We start from the raw sequence: 18,800 nt of genomic DNA, 5'->3' as shown, positions 1-18,800 counted from the left end.
TGGCAGCAGAATATTTTAATAAAGAATACAAAGTGCAGATGCAGCGTCAGCTGGCATCTGCTGATTTCCTCTGCACATGGATAATGTATGCTTGCACCAGATTCTGTGTTCAGTGCCATATCAAAAGTATGCATGTATAATTAGACTTTGTCCTTGTGCATGGATAAGTTATTTGACCCCTGTGTTGGACATGTGGGGGCAGTTGTGATGGAACTACAATAAAGAGGGAATTATAGATATACTAGATGAGTTATCACACTTGTGGATCTACACATACTCATTGCCCGAGTGCGCTCCTCTTGTATGTCATCACTTTTTTCCCTGAGCTCCTTTGCCCCATTTTTCTCTTTATGCCCCTAAAACAAACAAACACAGACACACACTGAGATACAGATCATTCATACCGCTCCATGCATCCAGCCTTCCTCCCAGTGTTATTTCCTGTCTCCATGGGGAGCTGAGGGTGGGTTAATGAGGCAGACAGGCCAGATGATGCACCTCCTGCACTGAAAAAAGTGAACATGGGCAGCCATTGATGTAAGGAGGGATTTCTATTTGAACTGAACTATTATCGCTATGTTTCTGTCTTTTACTTGGTTTAAAGTAATATATTACTGTCATTAAATGTAAATGAAGCCCTCATTGGTTCAAAGTGATTGACAGACTTTTAACCAAACAACAATTTTAAGTTTAAGTGAAAGCGTCGCATGTCACGTGACATGCGTACGTACTGACGTCACGCTACAACCAGACTTGAACTTCGAATTCTCCGCCATCTTCTTCTCCCGCCTGAAGACCCCACAGGAGAAAAGAGAAAGAAATCGGTAAGAAATATTTCGTTGAATATGCGTTTACATTTATACATCCCTCTTACACAAGGTAACTTAACGCTGTCTTTTATCACACGACGTCGATGATTAGCCGTGACATTTCGGTACGACATCGACATCATGCCGCTAACATTAGCTAGTGGATCGACATGTGGTGCTGTTATATTAGCTGACGCTGCTTTGTGAACTCGGCTGCGTGCATGTATCTTAGCGAATTGCTTCGGTTAATTAACGTCCTGCTTCACACCAACTTTCACAGAAGTACGGAGTGACTGTTGCTCACTTTCCTCATGGTTTTACACTAACGGTAACCAGGGCTGGGGGGAGGGGGGGTGCGCATGGTGGCGGAGGGGGAGGGGGGGATATGCAAACGTGAAAACGGAGTTTTTCTAAATTTACACTTTGGCTGAGGTTCTCATTTAATTTTTTCGTGTAAATAAAAGGGGAAAGACTGTTTATATGTTGCAATGGCTCTCATTAACAAATGTCTCCTTTCTTCTAGGTCTACAGTGTTCTCATATGGTTAAAAGCAGCAACGTTTAATGGGTAAGTGGTCATTTTTTAATGCCATTTGAGTTATGCAGCTGCGTATCAGGTGTGAGGTTATTGTCATGATTATTGTAAGATAAGTATTGTTCTTTTTCATCACCTGTGATAGGAAGTTTTATTTGCTGTGACTGAATCCAAAGTGTAATTTGAACTGCCAAAGCAAATTTGTGTGGTAGTGGAATTCATGGGCAGGGTGATATGGTCTAAAGCATAGAAAAAAAATCAAAATGACTTTTTGTATATCATTCAATATGTTTAACATATGTATTAATATGTATTAAGTCACATGTAAAATCATACCACATGACAATATCCTGTGTGATGTAAAAGAAACATCCCTATATTACTGCATAATCATGAGAACTCAGAAGGACTTACAGAAAGATTATAAAATTTTTATATTTTATTGTAGTCAGTTTTATAATATGTATTTGTAAATTGAGTTTTCAGTATCACTTACATTTCTACCAACAACGCCAATGTAATTTGGGTCTTTCCTATGCTCCAACCACCCCCATCCTCCCCTTTTCAGTCATCTACTGAATGTGGAAATGTAAAGACTGTGGTGTCACCAAATCACGAAGATCAGAACTTCTGAAGCATTACAAACTTCAGCATAGCCATTTTGGACGCCGACGTGGTTACCCTTGCACATATTCAACCTGTCCTTGTTCCTTTACTACCTGGAATGCCCTTAAGAGCCATTTGTCAAGAAGCCACCCTAGACTGAACCCACAAAAAGACCAGCAGACAACTTTGAGATGCTTTTTGTGTGAATACAAGAAAAACTCAACTCTTAAAGACTACCTGCAGCACTTAGGGCAGCATCTGAAAAATCACGAGACTGTTAATTGTATTTTTCAAAATTGCTTGTACAAAACAAATGTTTATGGTTCATTCAGGACTCACAGGTGGAGAAATCACAGGTTATCCTCTGTAAGCGATTTAAAACCTGAAATTGCTGTGAGGGTACAGCCGATCCACCATTCCTCTGAAGACAGTAATGCTGATGATTTACATGAGGATGTTTCAGAGGATGAAGTAGCTAGTTCTGTCTTTGACACACATGGTTCTGAAGACTTGTCCAGTGCTATAGAGCGCAAAATTGCTTCAGTGTTATTGAAACTAGAGCATGTTTTCCTGGTCCCTAGTGTGGCTATTAATGACCTTTTGCAGGAGCTGCACTATTTGATAAGTGTAGTTTCTGTCCCTGTCACCTATGACACTATAATCCAGCTACTGCAGGAATATAACTGCCAAGTTGACATAGCAGTGGTACAGGAGTTGGCCTCTGTACTGTGTAAGTCAAATCCCATTCAAACTGCAGTTGGAGATAAAGGTCCTCTCTCTACATCTTGGAAACGAAAGGCATACTACAAAAATCATTTCAGTGTTGTAGAACCCTTGGAGTATGTGCTAGACCAAAAGAATAGAAGGTCATTCCAGTATGTTCCAATACTCAAATCATTGCAGCAGATTCTTAGTTGCCAGTCAATATTAGATAAAGCTATTAATTTGAAATCTCATCATAGAGGAGGTGATGGACTGAAATATACATGCTTCTTTGATTCACTCAATTTTCAACAGAATGAATTGCTCTCTAATGAGCCTGCTATTTCATTGATATTGTATGTGGACGAATTTGAAATTTGTAACCCCCTTGGCACGTCCAAGAAAATACACAAGATCTGTGGTGTTTATTGGATTTTAGGTAATTTACCTCCAGGGTCCCACTCATCCCTGTCTTCCATAAATCTAGCTGCTTTGATAAATAGTAATGATGTTAAGCAGTATGGATTTGAAAAAGTGCTTGAACCTCTGGTAGATGATCTTGTCACGTTGGAGCAACATGGGGTTTTTATCTCTAAGCTGGGAAAGACTATAAAGGGCACTGTTCAGTGCATTGTTGCTGATAACCTCGGTGCACATAGCATTGCAGGATTCGTGGAGAATTTTTCAGGGACATATGTGTGTAGATTCTGTACAGCAAAGACTGAAGAATTTCAGACCAAAGAAGTTAATTCAGGAGCATTTACTCTGAGAACCAAGGGAATTCATGCTGCTCATCTTGAGGCTGTCAGAGAAGAGGAAGTACCTCATTTTGGTGTGAAAGGGGCTTGTTTGTTATCAAAGAGACTATCATACTTTAATGTGACTACAGGTTTCCCCCCTGACATAGCACATGACCTCTTTGAAGGCATTATCCCTGTTGAAATAGCACTGTGTGTGGCTGTCTTTGAAAGTAAAAAATATTTTACATTGAACAACTTGAATGAAGCAATCCAGACTTTCCCTTTTAAGTGGAGTGATAAAAAAAATCGTCCCCATCCTGTTCCTCTTGCATATTCAACAAAGAAAAGGATCGGGGGGAATGCACATGAGAACTGGGGCCTAGTGAGATTTCTACCCCTTTTGATTGGAGACAAGGTTCCTGCTAATGAACCTGCCTGGCAGGTCCTTACTGATTTAAAAGATATTGTAGACCTTGTAGTCGCACCTTTTCACACCAAAGAATCTATAGCTTATTTGGATAGTAAAATATCTGAACACAGGCTGAGATTGAAAGAGGTTTTCCCTGACCAAAGAATTCTGCCCAAACACCACTATTTGGAGCATTATCCAAAGCTCATTGAGCAGTTTGGTCCCCTGGTTGAGCTATGGACGATGCGTTTTGAGGCAAAGCACAGCTTCTTTAAAAGGGTTGTGCGTCACACAAACTGCTTCAAAAATGTGCTCCTATCATTGTCACAACGGCATCAATTTCATATGGCCCATCAGCTGCACCTGTACAGCTTACCCACACCAACTCTGGAAGTTAGAAATGTTTCCTCCATTCCCATCGATGTTCTGCATGAGGAAATATCACATGCTGTGAAGCAGAAGCACCCAAACCTGGATCTTTTGTGCATGTCAGAAGATGTGACTTATGAAGCCTATAACTATAGGAAGGGCATGATCATTTCACACGGAGAGCTTGCAGGTCTGCCAGAGTTTTGTGAGATCATACAGATGATCATCCTCCAAGAGAAGCCACTTTTTGTTGTCAGACGGCTTGATGCTTGGTACACTGAACATTACAGAGCCTACATACTGACCACGTCGGCTAGGGGAATTCTACTTCTTGAACACCACAGTCTTACAGACCCATACCCACTGGCTGACTACACAATTCAGGGGAGGCGCCTGGTGGTTCCAAAAAGATATATCCATGTTTAAGGTTACATTATGGCATTTTTTTATTATTTAAAATGTGCATGATTATACTGTGGAAATTACTGTCTGAATTGTACTGTTTTATTACTGGCATTATTAGAAACATCTTATTCTGTTTCTCCTCTAGGAGAAGGGAGGGGGAAAGGAGGAGGATGAGGGAGGAGAGGAGAGGAAAGGAAAAGGGAGGAAGAGGAAAGGAGAGGGGAGCAGAGGAGACAGAGAGGAAAGGGGAGGAAGAGGAAAGGAGAGGGGAGCAGAGGAAAGGGGAGGAAGAGGAAAGGAGAGGGGAGCAGAGGAAAGGGGAGGAAGAGGAAAGGAGAGGGGAGCAGAGGAGACGCAGAGGAAAGGGGAGGAAGAGGAAAGGAGAGGGGAGGGGTATACTGTTAATACTCAAAGCCAGTTTGACATGAACTTATCTTATTCTTGCTCTCTTTTTTTGTCTGTCAGACTCGTGAGCATGGCTGGAAAGAAGTCTGCAAAGCTGCTGGTTTTTCTGAGTCAAGATGACAAAAGAAAATTGTTGCTGCCCAATGGGATTCCTGAGTCTGTGGAGGAGCTTTTTGATGATGTGAGGAGAGCTTGTGGATTGAGGGGCAACTTCAGGGTCCAGTACCAGGACAAAGACTTTGGTGATACATTTGTAAATTTGACATGTACTGGAGACCTTGAAGATCTATGCACCATCAAAGTAATCCCTTTGCCTGATGAAGATGCAGCTCCTGCACAGACACAGACAGCTGTCAATGTCAGTCTCAGTAGTGATGATGCCTGTACCATTTCCGGTGAAACTGATGACACATTGATTTTAAACTCACCATCCTCTAGCCATTCGTCAAGGACAGAGCAATGGCCAAAAGAGTTTCCCATTCCAAGCTTTTCATATGACACTGAAGTCCAGTTAGAGAGAGGAAATGCTGCCTTTAAGGCGAACGGAACAAGGTTGACAGTCACTCCTAGGATGAAGTCAGACATTCTGGAGAAGGTGTCTGATCAGATCTACAAGTATAAAGCCTACCCAAAAACAGCAGACTTTTGTGAGGTTTCAGAGGCACTGATAAAGAAGCACCCCTGCTTGGCAGAGCCAGGATCTTGGAATGGCTGCTATGGGTGGACACAGAGACTTAAAACCAGGATGGGAAACCTCCGTACCCAACTGAAAGGACTTGGATGCCCTGAGCTTGCTGTCAATTCTCTAAAGACCAAAGCTACAGATGACGCCTATTCAGCAAAGAATGTCAAGCGACCTAAACGTGGTGAGGCTAACCATGTGCCGTCCTATCCAGCTGGTGAGACAGCAGATAATCTTGAGATGGAGCGGCAGGTACTTTTGAAGGAGGTGAAGAAAAGGAACAACGGGAAGATCATCCGAGAAAAAATGGCCAAGACATTTGCCCTCCGTAGACAAGAAATTGTGGAAAAACAGCCCAGGGTGGAAGAACTCCTGGAGCGATGGCCAGCGATGTTTCAAGAACAGGAGGTATGAGTTGAATTACTGTTATTATCTGTTAAAACTCTATTCCAGAGTTCAGTCAGGCAAACACTATTTTCCTGATCTTTTTTTAACTTTGCCAGTCATATGCCTTAACATGAAATGTGTTGTCTAATTTGTATATATTTCAGATCAATGCTGAATTCCTAAGGATTACAACGGTACCGCTACAATCACGGTTCTTGGCTGGTTTGGATAAGCAGAGCAGTCAGCTTCTTCAGCTCATAAGGAAAAAAGGTGGAGCTGTTGGTGAGAAAATCAGGGACGCCCTTAAACCTTTGGATCAGGTACAGTATGAAATGCATATGTACTGCATTTGATTTCCTCTTTTGTCAGTTCAGTTGTCGGTGAGTTGAAAGCTAATATGTATTTTATCTTTTGAAATGTCTTTGTTGCTATAGGGCGTGGACTTGGATATAAGAAGAGAGTGCCTCCTGAAGTCGTTAGTGATTTACCTGGGTGAAGATGTGAGCCACCTGATCAAAGAATACCTGGTAAGTCAGCAAATCATGGCAATGCACTGAGATCAGACAGGGTCTCTGAGACCCCGAGAGAGGAGGAGGGGAGAAGGAGAGGAGAGGAGAGGAAGGGGGAGAGGGGAGGAGGAGGAGGAAAAGAGAGAGGGAGGGGGTACCAGTGACCCTGAGGAAGGAGAGGAGGAGGAGAGGAGGATAGAAAGGGAGAGGAGAGGAAGAGGGTAGGGGAGGGAGGGAGAGGAGAGGAGAGGAGAGGAAAGGAGAGGAGAGAAGGGGATGAAAGGAGGAGAGAAGAGAAGACAGGGGCTGGTCTGCTTGGACTCGAACCAGGGCAACAGGAGGGTTAAAATTAGAATGTGATCAGAAGAGTGCACATATTATGTACTACTTGCGTGATTGTCTTTGAGTGTCAACAATTGTAATCATTATTGAATGAATAATCACCCCTCTCCCGTCCCTGAGGACAATTATCTGAACTAACGTAATTGTCTAATGTCAGGTTGTCCAAAAGGAAGAAGCGGAGGAAGAACTTGAAAATGCCGCCATGGCCATCTTTGTCCTCCGCGATGGTGACGCGCTCTCCCCTCCAAAGGACATTGGCCTTGTCATCGATGGTGTTGAGGTACTTAACGACTTGCCCTCCATTGCATCGGCTTGTGCCATGCTATTTGGTCTGACTTATGCACTCAACCTGAGTTACCCAGTGGAACTCAAATATACCTTTGAGACCTTTCAAAAAATCATTATGGATATAGAAAGTAAGCAAATGTCAAGAAGGATTCAGAACCTCCGTGCTAAACTGCAGGAGTGAAAACTTGTGAACTAAAACACATTGTTGCATTGTTGTCATTGTTAGTATGAGCCTTGGTATTCACAGATGGCTTGTTGCTGTTGCAAGAGAAAACATTGTTATTCAGGTTTGCCAGAGTCAGATTTTGTGAAGTAATTGTGGTCATGTTTCTTAGTTTTCAAATGGTTTCTTGGAATTGAAATGGCTCTTGTTTTATTAAGGAGTCTTGACTTTTGCCCTGTTGCTGCTACGATTATTTCATGCAACATTGTTGGTGGGCATTCACACTGAGTCTGATGCTTTGTTCATTAGTGGTGGGCAGTGCACTTGGGAGTGTCACTACTGTGTGCGTGTGTCTGTGTGCATGCGTGTCTCTGAGCTGTGCGTGTGAGAGAGAGGGAGAGAAAGGGGTTGTGAAAGGTGCATTTAGTGTGCATGCTACCACTATAAAATGGAGCACCAAACCCAATATGAATGCTTTACTGCCACTTTGGCCATTACTCGGTCTTGTTTGTTGTGTGTGTTTTTTGGGCTTTTGAAAGAGTATTTGATTTTATATGTACATTGTATTTTCATACATAATGATATATTTTTATATTATCTAAAGATTTGCCTACCTCACCTCAACCATTTGGTTGTGCTTTTGAACAACTGGAGTTATTTATTTCATTTTTATACCTTTGTTTTAAAGAATAGCCCAGCTCACCTCAAAACCATTTGCCGTCATTACTGTAATTGGTTAGAAATTCAATAAAAGACATGTGAGAAGGTGAACTGTGTCTTTTCATTATTTTATCTTGGAGGTAAGTATTTTGATTACTTGTGACAAGTTGACGTAATTTCATTAGTTTTTCTGAAAGTGAAAAAATACATTGTATTCATACGACATATTACTTTGTAGGTATGTAAGATTTTGGCTCAAGCCAGGGTAAAAATATGAGTTGATGCAAAGCATGAAAAAGAAAATTTAAGTTGAAATTACGATTTCATTGTATTTGAAAACTTTCCTTGGTTTTAATTAAATTTTTGAATTAACATTACGACATTATTTACTTTGTTCAAACTATTTTTTGTACTTTGAGAAAAACTAAAAAAATTAGATGTGACAAGTTGACGCAATTTTTTTAATTTGATCCAAAGTATCAATTTTTTCAGTGTGGTGAAGAAGATCCAAAGTCCCTTAAACCTGCATTATGCAAGACTTCTGTCTAACAACAACAACAAAAAGAAAAAGAAAAAAATAAGAGTATTGAGAAATGGCCAAGTATAAAACTGAAACCGAGTTTTTCTCTGGATAAACAGTTTCTTCAGGTAATGTCCCTTATAAAACCCTATTCCATCAGTATCAGTCTTTTTTAATCCCTTATAAAATGCTGCTGTATGTCTCTTTTTCAGGACTGACTCAGAGGTGACATTTGCAAAACCATCAATTACTACACACAGAAAAGCCCTCTGGCTTTTGTGTTGCTATGCACAGTAGAGTCATGCAAAGACAACCTGCATTTGCCTTAAATACCACCAATATTCTGTATAAATGCTTTGAAACGAATGTTTATGACGTGAACAAACTTTATGAATATTCTTCTGTTTACGCCGACTGTAGAAACCCAAATCCAAGAAAGAACTTTTAGAGCTGGAGAAATTAACTTGCTGAAATTCTAAAAGTGAAAAAACACATTTTACCTCTTTATGTCACATGCTATTGCTTTTACAAGAAGAGTTAGCATGTTAGCATGTTAGCATTTTGTGTATACTTGCAGAGAATTTGGAGATTTCCTCATCTACTGTCATTTTAAAAGAATTGGAGAAAATTTCTGCACTCTAGATCAGGGATCCCCAACTCCGGTCCTCAAGGCCTACTGTCCTGCAGACTTTTAATGTTTCCCTGCTACGACATACCTGATTCAAATTAATGGCTCAAAAGCATACTTGTGCAAATTTAGTCAGAGAACCATTGATTTGAATTATGGATACTTCTAATACCTGCAGGACAGTGGGCTTTGAGGACAAGGGTGAGAGATCACTGCTCTAGAAGATAAGGTTTGTTTCCTTTCTAGGGAATATATTGCTTATTTTAGCAGTGTGTACATATTACAACAGCATGGCTTCATTATAGAGGAGTCCCGGTACAGAACTGATCTGCCTGCAGTCCAGACCATTAACATGTTTTAATGTCTCAGCCATTATGAAATAAAAAAGGAGGTCTTCAACTTTTAACTATTTCTGTTTCAGTTATTTTCTTTATTATTAGACATTACATCATGATTTTAATGTTTAAAAAACATTGTGCATTGTGTGACGTCACTTCTTCTTTTCTACATGCGGGCCACTTAAGTCCCATATACTGCAGTCTGATGGGGGTCACATTCAAATTATAATGTGAACAACCTGTAATATGAACTGGCTCGTGTATGTCAGAGTAAATGTGTGTGTGAGCTGTCTACACACTACATGCAGCACATCATCCTTACAAAAATGGTGGCTTACATGGACTGTAGTGTATTTTCGGGCACCTGATGGGACTGAAAGAAAAAGGCACATGAAAATAAAAAGAAAAGAGGAAGTAGGAAGGGTGAGCGCATTTGTGTCTAAGAAGGCAGTGTGCTCAGGGGATAGAGGAGAGGGGGAAGAGAGATTTTCTGATGTGGTTTGACATCAGCCTAATCTAAAAGGTAAACACACACACACACACTTCCACGTACACACACCGGGCTTCTCATTGATGTGGATAGGCTGCAGTGGGAGAATAAAGTTGTGTTGTTGCTGCACAAATGTATCAGACTCAAATGGAGCCAGGTGTCCGCTTTTCTTGGAGTTTTTATTGATCTCTTATACTCTTAAACTGAATGGAGAGACCGTCAGTGGTCACCACAAAATGTTAAACATTCAGACAGTATGTATGAATTCAAATATAAGATGTAGGAAGTGATGCAAACAGATTTGGTTCGTGTTTGTTTGTTATGACTTGGACGGAAGGATGTGTCACCTGCCTGTCTGAGTGAATAATTACAGTCCTGATTTCTGCAATACGTGGAACATGGATGGAATCAAGGAATCTGACTAAAAACTTAATCAGTTGTAAAGAATATTGTGGAAGTTGTGGTCAGCTTTCCATAAAAATCGAAGAGTTTTTTATGATATTGAGTCAAAGCGTGAATAAAAAGATGTGTTCTGACCGCTGCAGCTTCCTGTCTGTATGACATCACCTGACATGACAGGACTGAACTGTTGACATTTTATTCACCCACCACATGATTAGACACACACCCCGGAGAAAACACGAGCTGCAGAGTAAAACACAGAATTCAGATGGAAAAAAAAGGAAAACATGGAATTTAGGAAATGAAATGTTTTGTAGATTTTGCTAGTGGTATTTTTAGTTAGATGTTTTTGGAAAACAACGGCTGTTTTTAAACATCACATTGATTTTGTAATTGAAGTACACAGTATGCAATATGCAGGATGCAAAGGATTGTAAAATCTACAGTATGTAAAAAGTACCTGGACAGTACTTCCTTTGAAAAAATCTCCATCATGCATCTGACCCATCATTCTGTATCCCATAATGCAATGCAGCACAGTGGGCTCAAAGCTAAAATTTTATTTATTTATTTATTGATAGTATTATTTTTTTGTTGTGTGTTTTTGCTGTATTACAACTAAATGACAACATATCTGAGAAATACTAGTTTTGTTTTCATATACTCTTTTTCTAAACAACAAATATAACAGTTGTATCATGAAATTGTGCATTTTTAAGATTATTTTACAACCACAAGCTAAATACAGCTATGCTGTGGTTTACTTCCACTTTTCTAAACCTGAAACTGGCTGAAAATGTCACGGTGCAGCAGATGTGAGAACACAAATGCAGGACTCAGAGGCAGACGGGATGCAGGAACAAATTATTTAATTTACAAAAACGCCTAAAAAGACAGAAACCACATCACGGGGAAAGGACTGCAAGGATCTGACAAAGGGAACTGAAAACCAAGGGGTCTGTATGCATGGGCAAGGACTAACAAGGAACAAACCATGTGAATGAGCAAATCAGAGCAGGAAACAGAGCAACACAGAACACACAAGGAAAGGAATTATAAAAATAAAACAGGAAACAGAGCTAAACAGGCCAAAATGCTGTTGCATTTTAAGGAATGACTCACTTGTAAGGTTGCATATAAAGCACTAGCAACAACTACATACTGGCTAGTAGAGCAGGTTGGGAAACTGATTTAATCCTGCATTAAAGGGTGTATGTAAATTTTTCCAATGTAAAAGCAGAAATGTTTTGGGGGTACTGGATCCCTGCTTTCTTCAGCATAGCTGACCAATCAGATCAGAGTGACGTCTGATAATTTATTTTATAATGAATTGATAACATACATAGACCAATGCCACGAAAGCTTAAGTAAAATGCATTTTATATACCCACTTATTCCAATGAAAGGTCACTGGGGAAGGAGAGCACACCCTGGACAGGTCCAGTCCAGGGTCACCGTCAACAAACAACCACTCTACTCCATCTACTAAGGAGAATTCAGAAATACCAATTAACCTAAGATGCATGTTTTTGGACTGTGGGAAGAAGAGATATTCCCCTGGGAGAACCCAAGCATGCATGAGGAAAATGTGCTCAGTACCAGAAACCCTCTGCCTCTGAGGTGGCAGTGCTTATATACTTATCTTAGAATACAATACTAGTTTATAGCACTATTCATTTTTGGATATTTGTCAGCAATATAAAGAATCAGGCTCAGATGTGATCAGAGTTATCATTTGTTGTTCTTGGCTGTGGTGCACAAACAGTCAGGAATGCACTCAATTAAAACTGTTTAACTGCAGCTCGGGTAAGTGAACCACAGAGCAGAATTAATAAATAAACAGCAGCCAGCAGTTTTAATTAATGATGTCCCCACTGACAGCGAGCTCACCTGCTGACATTCACAACTAACTCTGTCTCCATTTCAGTGACAGTTTGCAGGTGCATCCCTCCTCTAAAACACTGTTGGTTGCTCCTGAACAGCAGTCATTTTGCTCAAGCTGGAGATGAAGAAATGCCCTCAGCCAAATGCAGAGCTACCCAAACCTTTATATTATGCAAAACTACAGGACACTGCTCCAAACAGGCGACACCAAAGGATTAAAAATGCAGTGCTTTAGGAACACATTGCTCCTGAAGTAATCAGTCCTTCAGCGGCTCCTCCAGGATGTTTTGCATCCTTGCTCCCTTTGTGTCTTTTCATTTTTCAGACATCAAATATTTTTTTAAACAGAGTTTATGGCCAAAAAAAGAGGGAAAGTGACCTTTTATATTATCTTCTGTTTTCATTGTTATTCCTGCAGTGCAGCTCAGCTGGAGAGAGACGCCGAGAGGCTTTCTTTTAAAAACGCAAAGCTTTGATCTGGATTTAAGAATCTTTAATACATTCAAGGCGCAGCTGATCATGTTTAGTAAAACATCAAGTGGAGTCATCAAGTCAAGCAGTTTAAAAGTTTTTGAAAGAAGATGGGAATTGAACACAGCAGGACCAAACAGTTTTTATTTTAATGCTTTTTTTATCATCATCATGACTCATTTAGAAATTACCACTTTTCTTTCTTTCTTTTTTTTTTCTGAACAACATATATGGGAACATAGTGAGTCAAGTATAAAAGCTCATCAGAAAAATTCATCCATCTGTGAGCTGGGGAAGAAATATCTGTGTGGACCTCCAGAAGAAGGAAAGTAAGAATAATGGCCAGTTAATCCACAGTGACAAAATGATGGTGCGACAACCAAGAGGTTAATAGCAGGCAGCAGATATATTGGTTTAATGGTCACTAAATATTGTGGTATAGCCCAGGTCTCCTAGTGGAACATGTGTTCGTGCTTGCCAGTGGGTTTCTCTGTACTTAAAATTAACATTCATTTCTTATGAATAACACATTTTCAGTGACTCTGGGTGACAAGTTTTATGAAATTAACTGTTTCCATTTGTGCTTTACATCCTCCAAAAAAGTGTCCAGTCTGGTGAATCCACGTAAAAATGATGAGGCATGTCGGAGAGAAAATTCTTAGAGAACCTTAGAACAATGAACCAGCAACTGTCAACAGCCATAACATAACCAACCTGATATTTAATAATTCGATAATTAATAATGAAATCAGATCTTGATATCGTAGCATTGCCTTCCTGGGAAACTGAGGCACATACTAAACCAGAAAGCACTTATTACTTTATATTGTACATTCATTTTACACTACATGAGTTACTGTTTAGAGCTGTTGGCAAATACATACAAAAGTAATCAATAAATACAAGCAGAGAGGGGCCATTAGATTGATAAATATGCAGGATAAAGAGATCACACAAATTATCTTTTCCTTAAAAATACAAGTTCTAAAATTTCCAGATTTCATTCAGTTTAAGCACAAATAATATTCAGAGCTAGCCATAATTTGCTTCCAGACAGGGGAGCTGCTAGAGATTTTGGGCCCCATGAAAAGAAACTGAGTGGGCCCCCTCCTGAAAATTTTAATAGTGTAATACAACCAATTGGCAATTTTAATGCTATTTTGACCATCAAAATGGCATTAAAAGAAATTAAATTAAAAGAAATTAGAAGAAAAACATGACAGGCTAGTTGGCAGAGAAAGTACTAAAAATACAATGAAGTTAATTTAGATTCAACTATTTGCTGCAAGACGGATACTTTATATTTAAAAACCCATCTATCTTTTTTTAAATACTTAATTATCTCATGATAATTACAAAACAAATTACAAATACTAAGCTTTAATACAAAATAACCTCATTCATGAAAATGAAATGCATTTATAATCTGTGGAGAAATAAATCAAATCTCAGCTAAAACACCATCAAAAACAAAATGACCACTCAGTTTTTATGACTTATTGTATTGTGAGCATTATCATCATTAAATCAGAAGCCAATGGTAAAAAATTAGGTAGGCTCAGAAACAAAACATAGCAGGACCTTACATGGTTTATTGTATTATATGAACTAAATGTAATACGGTCACAAGCAAACCACTGTGGAGATTTACAGCCAAACAACGGCTGGGAGCGTCTTTAAAGTTAAATAATCACATTTTAAAAGGTAGAACTTTGTGTAATAAGATATTAAGGAGTGGTAAAGGTGCACTATTGCTGAGTCAAGCTCATGCAATCTCATTCACCATCACTGTCCTTGCTCAGCCTTTTTCAGCAAGAACCCAACGTGGAGCTTTCTCTGAGGAAAATCACTTATCAAGTCCTGAAGTCCAGCTTTCTATTCTATCCAACTGTTCTATCATATAGTATCTCCAATCGTGTAATGTCATTTGTAATAGCATCACAATCCTTATTTCTGGTGGTCTCACACCATTTTGTTTTACTTAAAGGTGCTTTCAGTGATTTCACCAACAATGTCAAGGGAAATTGATTTGACTACCAATCCTGTAGACTCACCGGTGAAGCATTAGATTAGTGGGGGAACATATATGATGCTATATGGTTGTTGCTAGTTAATCTTCTGATATCTAGAAAATATAAATACTTCTCTGATTGGATTGAAAGCAGTCACCCAGTCTGCTGCACTACAAATGTCTCTGTGCCTACTGCAAAGCAGGAGGATGAGTCCCAAACTACTGACCTGACCTAACATTACATTGCTAGCTGAGAAAATAAATGCAAACTATTTTTATTTAATATTAATAATTCAGAACTTTTAGTGAAATTAAATAAAATCCAGAGTTTTCTTCAGAAATATGAGCTAATATGGGAGTAAAGTGAGCTTGCTTATATGAACAAAGTTTAGGAGAGACAACAAGCTGATGATCCACAACTTTCCATCAGATGAGCTAACTGACCACCTCGCCTCTGAAAGAACTGGGTGACGTACTGTCAACCCATCTGTTCTCTCACCAGTCTCAGCTTTTTTCTTTTCTTTTTAAACTTCCCGGTTTTTGGGGGCTTCCTGCCATCTTACCATCCACTCGCTTTCTGTCTGTTGCGCTGCTCCACAGCTGGAGGAGCAGGTGGACTGAACCATTTAAGTGAAATATAGAGGGGGGTGGGTGTTCAGAAATGTTTCCAAAACAAAGAAACGTTGTGATACCATTGCATTGTAACTAAAATGTTTGTGTGACTGTAGGTTTATCATTGAGTATTAGATAATTTTGTTAGTATTACAATTGCATTGAGGGCCCTTCTGGGCCCCGAGAATCCTTCCCCTTTACCCCCCCTTTTTGGCGCCCCAGCTTCCAGATAAAATAAGGGATTTGTTTTCAGAAAAAAAGGGAAAAATGATTTGAGAGGGAAACTGAACTTTAAAAACACAGCATGTCAGGGCAACTTAAAAAAGTTCAATATCAGCAGTAAAATTAAAGCTTAATGGGTTAATTTTAGCTAAATAAAATGTCTTCCAGTTTAAAAGAAAGTACAAAATGTACATTTTAAATAAATATAAGCTTGAAGAACAACAGTTTGATCCAGGACGGTACTCATGGTGTATAAAGCCAGAAATATTGTGAATGAAGAAGAGAACAGGTGAAGGGGGACAAGATCAACAACAAAAACCTCCTCATACATAGAAACTTTACAGATTTGGCCATACAATACCACTGGAAAGCAGAAGAACTGGCCCCGGCCTAAGAGCAGATCCAGGCTTTACAGGAGGCAGCAATCAGTCATCCAACAGATCAGCAAATGGAAGCCAGACCCAAGGAAGGCAGGAGCAGGACACAAAACCCTCAGAACTGTAGAACTATGAATTCACCGTTCTGCCATGTGTGAGCATTGTTGTTAAGCTCATTATTTCAGATGCAAACCTGGTGGAGCTAAACAGACAGAAACATTCTTCAAAGCAATCAGAGACAAGGCTTTACGTCTTCATCAAAAGAATGCATCTGTCCCTGTCTCCTCTCACAATCCATGCACCAACGTGGACAAGATGTGGCAGAATGGACAACTGGTAACATGGACGAGAATGAGCAGGATCCAAGAGATCTGATTGGTCAGGAGGTGGTGCTTTTATACTTGTTGATCTTTTATCCAGAACATAACCTGCTCTGGAGCAGGTTAGCTGTTAAGATGACACCATGGACACCACGGTAACTAAAGGACCCTTGTCCTTAAGTTACCATGGTGATTGGCCCCCGAAATATGTGAACCAGGATTGTAAGATGGAAAAACCCAGGTTAACCTCGAAGTTACCACCACCACCAAAAAAAAAAAAAACACTTGCAGCTTCGTAGTACAGGCCTCTGAAATGTCTGCAGTAGATCTTTTTGGTTATTGCGGGTTGTGAAGTGAGTAATTGAGGATTAGGCTTACATTCCACAGATGCCATATGATCCCATAGAATTTCCTGTAGAATTGGGAATTTAGATGAACATCTCAGACTCTTTTGGCTGTTTTGTTGGTATCTTCCTTAGTAGTTTTATGGGGTTTACTACTGTCCTGTTAGGGGCACTACACTGGGTTGAGTTTTTATGGCATTATAAAAAGATGAGCATTGTCAGGTTTCTTTGTATCTAATAACTTCTCGTCCGTGTCCGCATGTAGTAAAACCTTTTTATGTTGTTTCAGATTGAGGCTAAAGAAACCAAGGATTTTCTCTCACACCCTTTATTGGAAAGAACTAAGATGTGTAGAAGATACCTGAGTAAAGCAAGGAGACATGTTTGCATATTTAAAAGCACATGAAATGTTGACAGCTGCTAGAGGCTCAGTTAGGTTATGCTAAGGCAAAGCTGTGCCTTGAGCTAAACTGAATGCTAACATGCTCAAAGCATCAGTGAAAACAACGCTGAGTCTTTGCAAGCATAATGCATGCAGTATGCTGATTTAGCTTGGCAGCAATTTTATAACAAGCTACTTTTAGCTTAGAACTAAGATAAGAACATCACAAAGACACCAGAAGTTTAAGCGAGAAACTGTGGCTGGCATGGTTAAACCAATTTCTTCAGATTTCTAACATTACTTTAAAAACATTCTTTTTTTGCTATGAATTTGCAATGAATATTCATGAGATGCTACAAGAGTTTTGTTTTTAATTAACTAACCTTCATTTAACATAATGGAAACTGTACATTTAATTTTGCTGCACAAAACAGCTTCAGTGCAGGATTGCCTCCCTCTCCAAACTGAAGGAGTGAAACAGCAGGATATAAGAAGATAAATCCTGAGCCCAAATGGTGACAATAACGCTTGTTACCGGCAGTAATGAGGTCAGAGACACCACTGTCTGCCTCAGATGGAGATTTACACAGAGATGAAGAGGTCCATCTGTCCTCCAAGGCACATACCAATAAAGATAGATCTACTTGAGTAGCCGGGAGCATGGAGGGTGACAAGTATGATAGGGAATGCCTGGGAGCTGATACATGGTCTGACAAACACTCGGGGCACTTTTTGGGCTGTTAAATGACGTACAATACACCCAGTGATTATTATGACTGGTCATTAAATGCTGAACTTTGTTGACATTGTAAAACATTTAGTTTTTGTCACTCTTTTTTGACCAGCTATCTAAAGAGTTGGAGATGCTTGACTATATGCATGGATGAATCCACATGTAAACCAGGCAAACAGCACACTTGCCTGCTTCTGTTTTTTCTTCTTAGCAGATTTTTGATGAGTTGAGTAGACACACAGATGCTAATCAGACTGAAGTCAAGAATACAACAATGTCAAAAAAAAACCAAAATATGCTAGATTTGGACTTTAACACTACTGACTTGGGGTTTCTCTTGACCTAATACCTTTTGAAGTGGAGGAATTTTACCCTATGCACAAAGATTCAAAGTAATTGTAGCAATGCTAACAATCATATAAACAGCTTATACTTCAGGTAAACACTGAGCTCAGAAATAAGAAACAATTGTACATCTGTCTCTGGAATAACATCAAGTTAAACACTCAAAGGTTACTTTTTTAGGTAGAACTGTTCAATAGCTTACAAACACAAATAACTAATCAGCCAATTACACAGCAGCATGTAGTCATGTAGACATGGTGAAGATGACTTTCTGAATGTCAAGCTGAGCATCAGAATGAGGAAGAAAGGGGATTTAAGTGACTTTGAATGTAGCATGATTGTTAGTCTGATTATTTACTGGGATTTTCACATACAGGCATATCTAGGGTTTACAGAGAATGGTCTGAAGAAGAAAAAATATCCAGTGAGCAGCAGTTGTCTGGACCAGAATGTCTTGTTGATGTCAGAGGTCAGAGGAGAATGGGCAGACTGGTTGGAGATGATAGAAAGCCAACAGGAAGCCATATTAGCACTGGTTCCAATTCCTGGTCTGATGAGTCTCCATTTCAGCTCCGCATTCAGATGCTAGGCTAGAATTTGGTGGAAACATCATGAAAACATGGATCCATCCTGCCTTGTATGAACTATTCAGGCTGCTGCTGGTGTAATGGTGTGGGGGATATTTTCTTGGCCCACTTTGGGCCCCTTAGT

General features: G+C 39.6%; 1 protein-coding gene across 5 annotated transcripts in view; it reads left to right on the top strand.

Annotated features, from left to right (window-relative positions):
• Nucleotides 1-18,800, top strand: part of gria4b (glutamate receptor, ionotropic, AMPA 4b) — a 195,972-nt gene that overhangs the window by 40,293 nt on the left and 136,879 nt on the right. The gene's annotated exons all lie outside the window — the stretch shown is intronic.

Source organism: Melanotaenia boesemani, chromosome 15 (genome assembly GCF_017639745.1).
Source record: "Melanotaenia boesemani isolate fMelBoe1 chromosome 15, fMelBoe1.pri, whole genome shotgun sequence".
In the NCBI taxonomy this organism is placed as follows: Eukaryota; Metazoa; Chordata; class Actinopteri; order Atheriniformes; family Melanotaeniidae; genus Melanotaenia; species Melanotaenia boesemani.
Note: the sequence above shows the minus strand (reverse complement) of the source record. Positions and strands in the feature narration are given on the sequence as shown.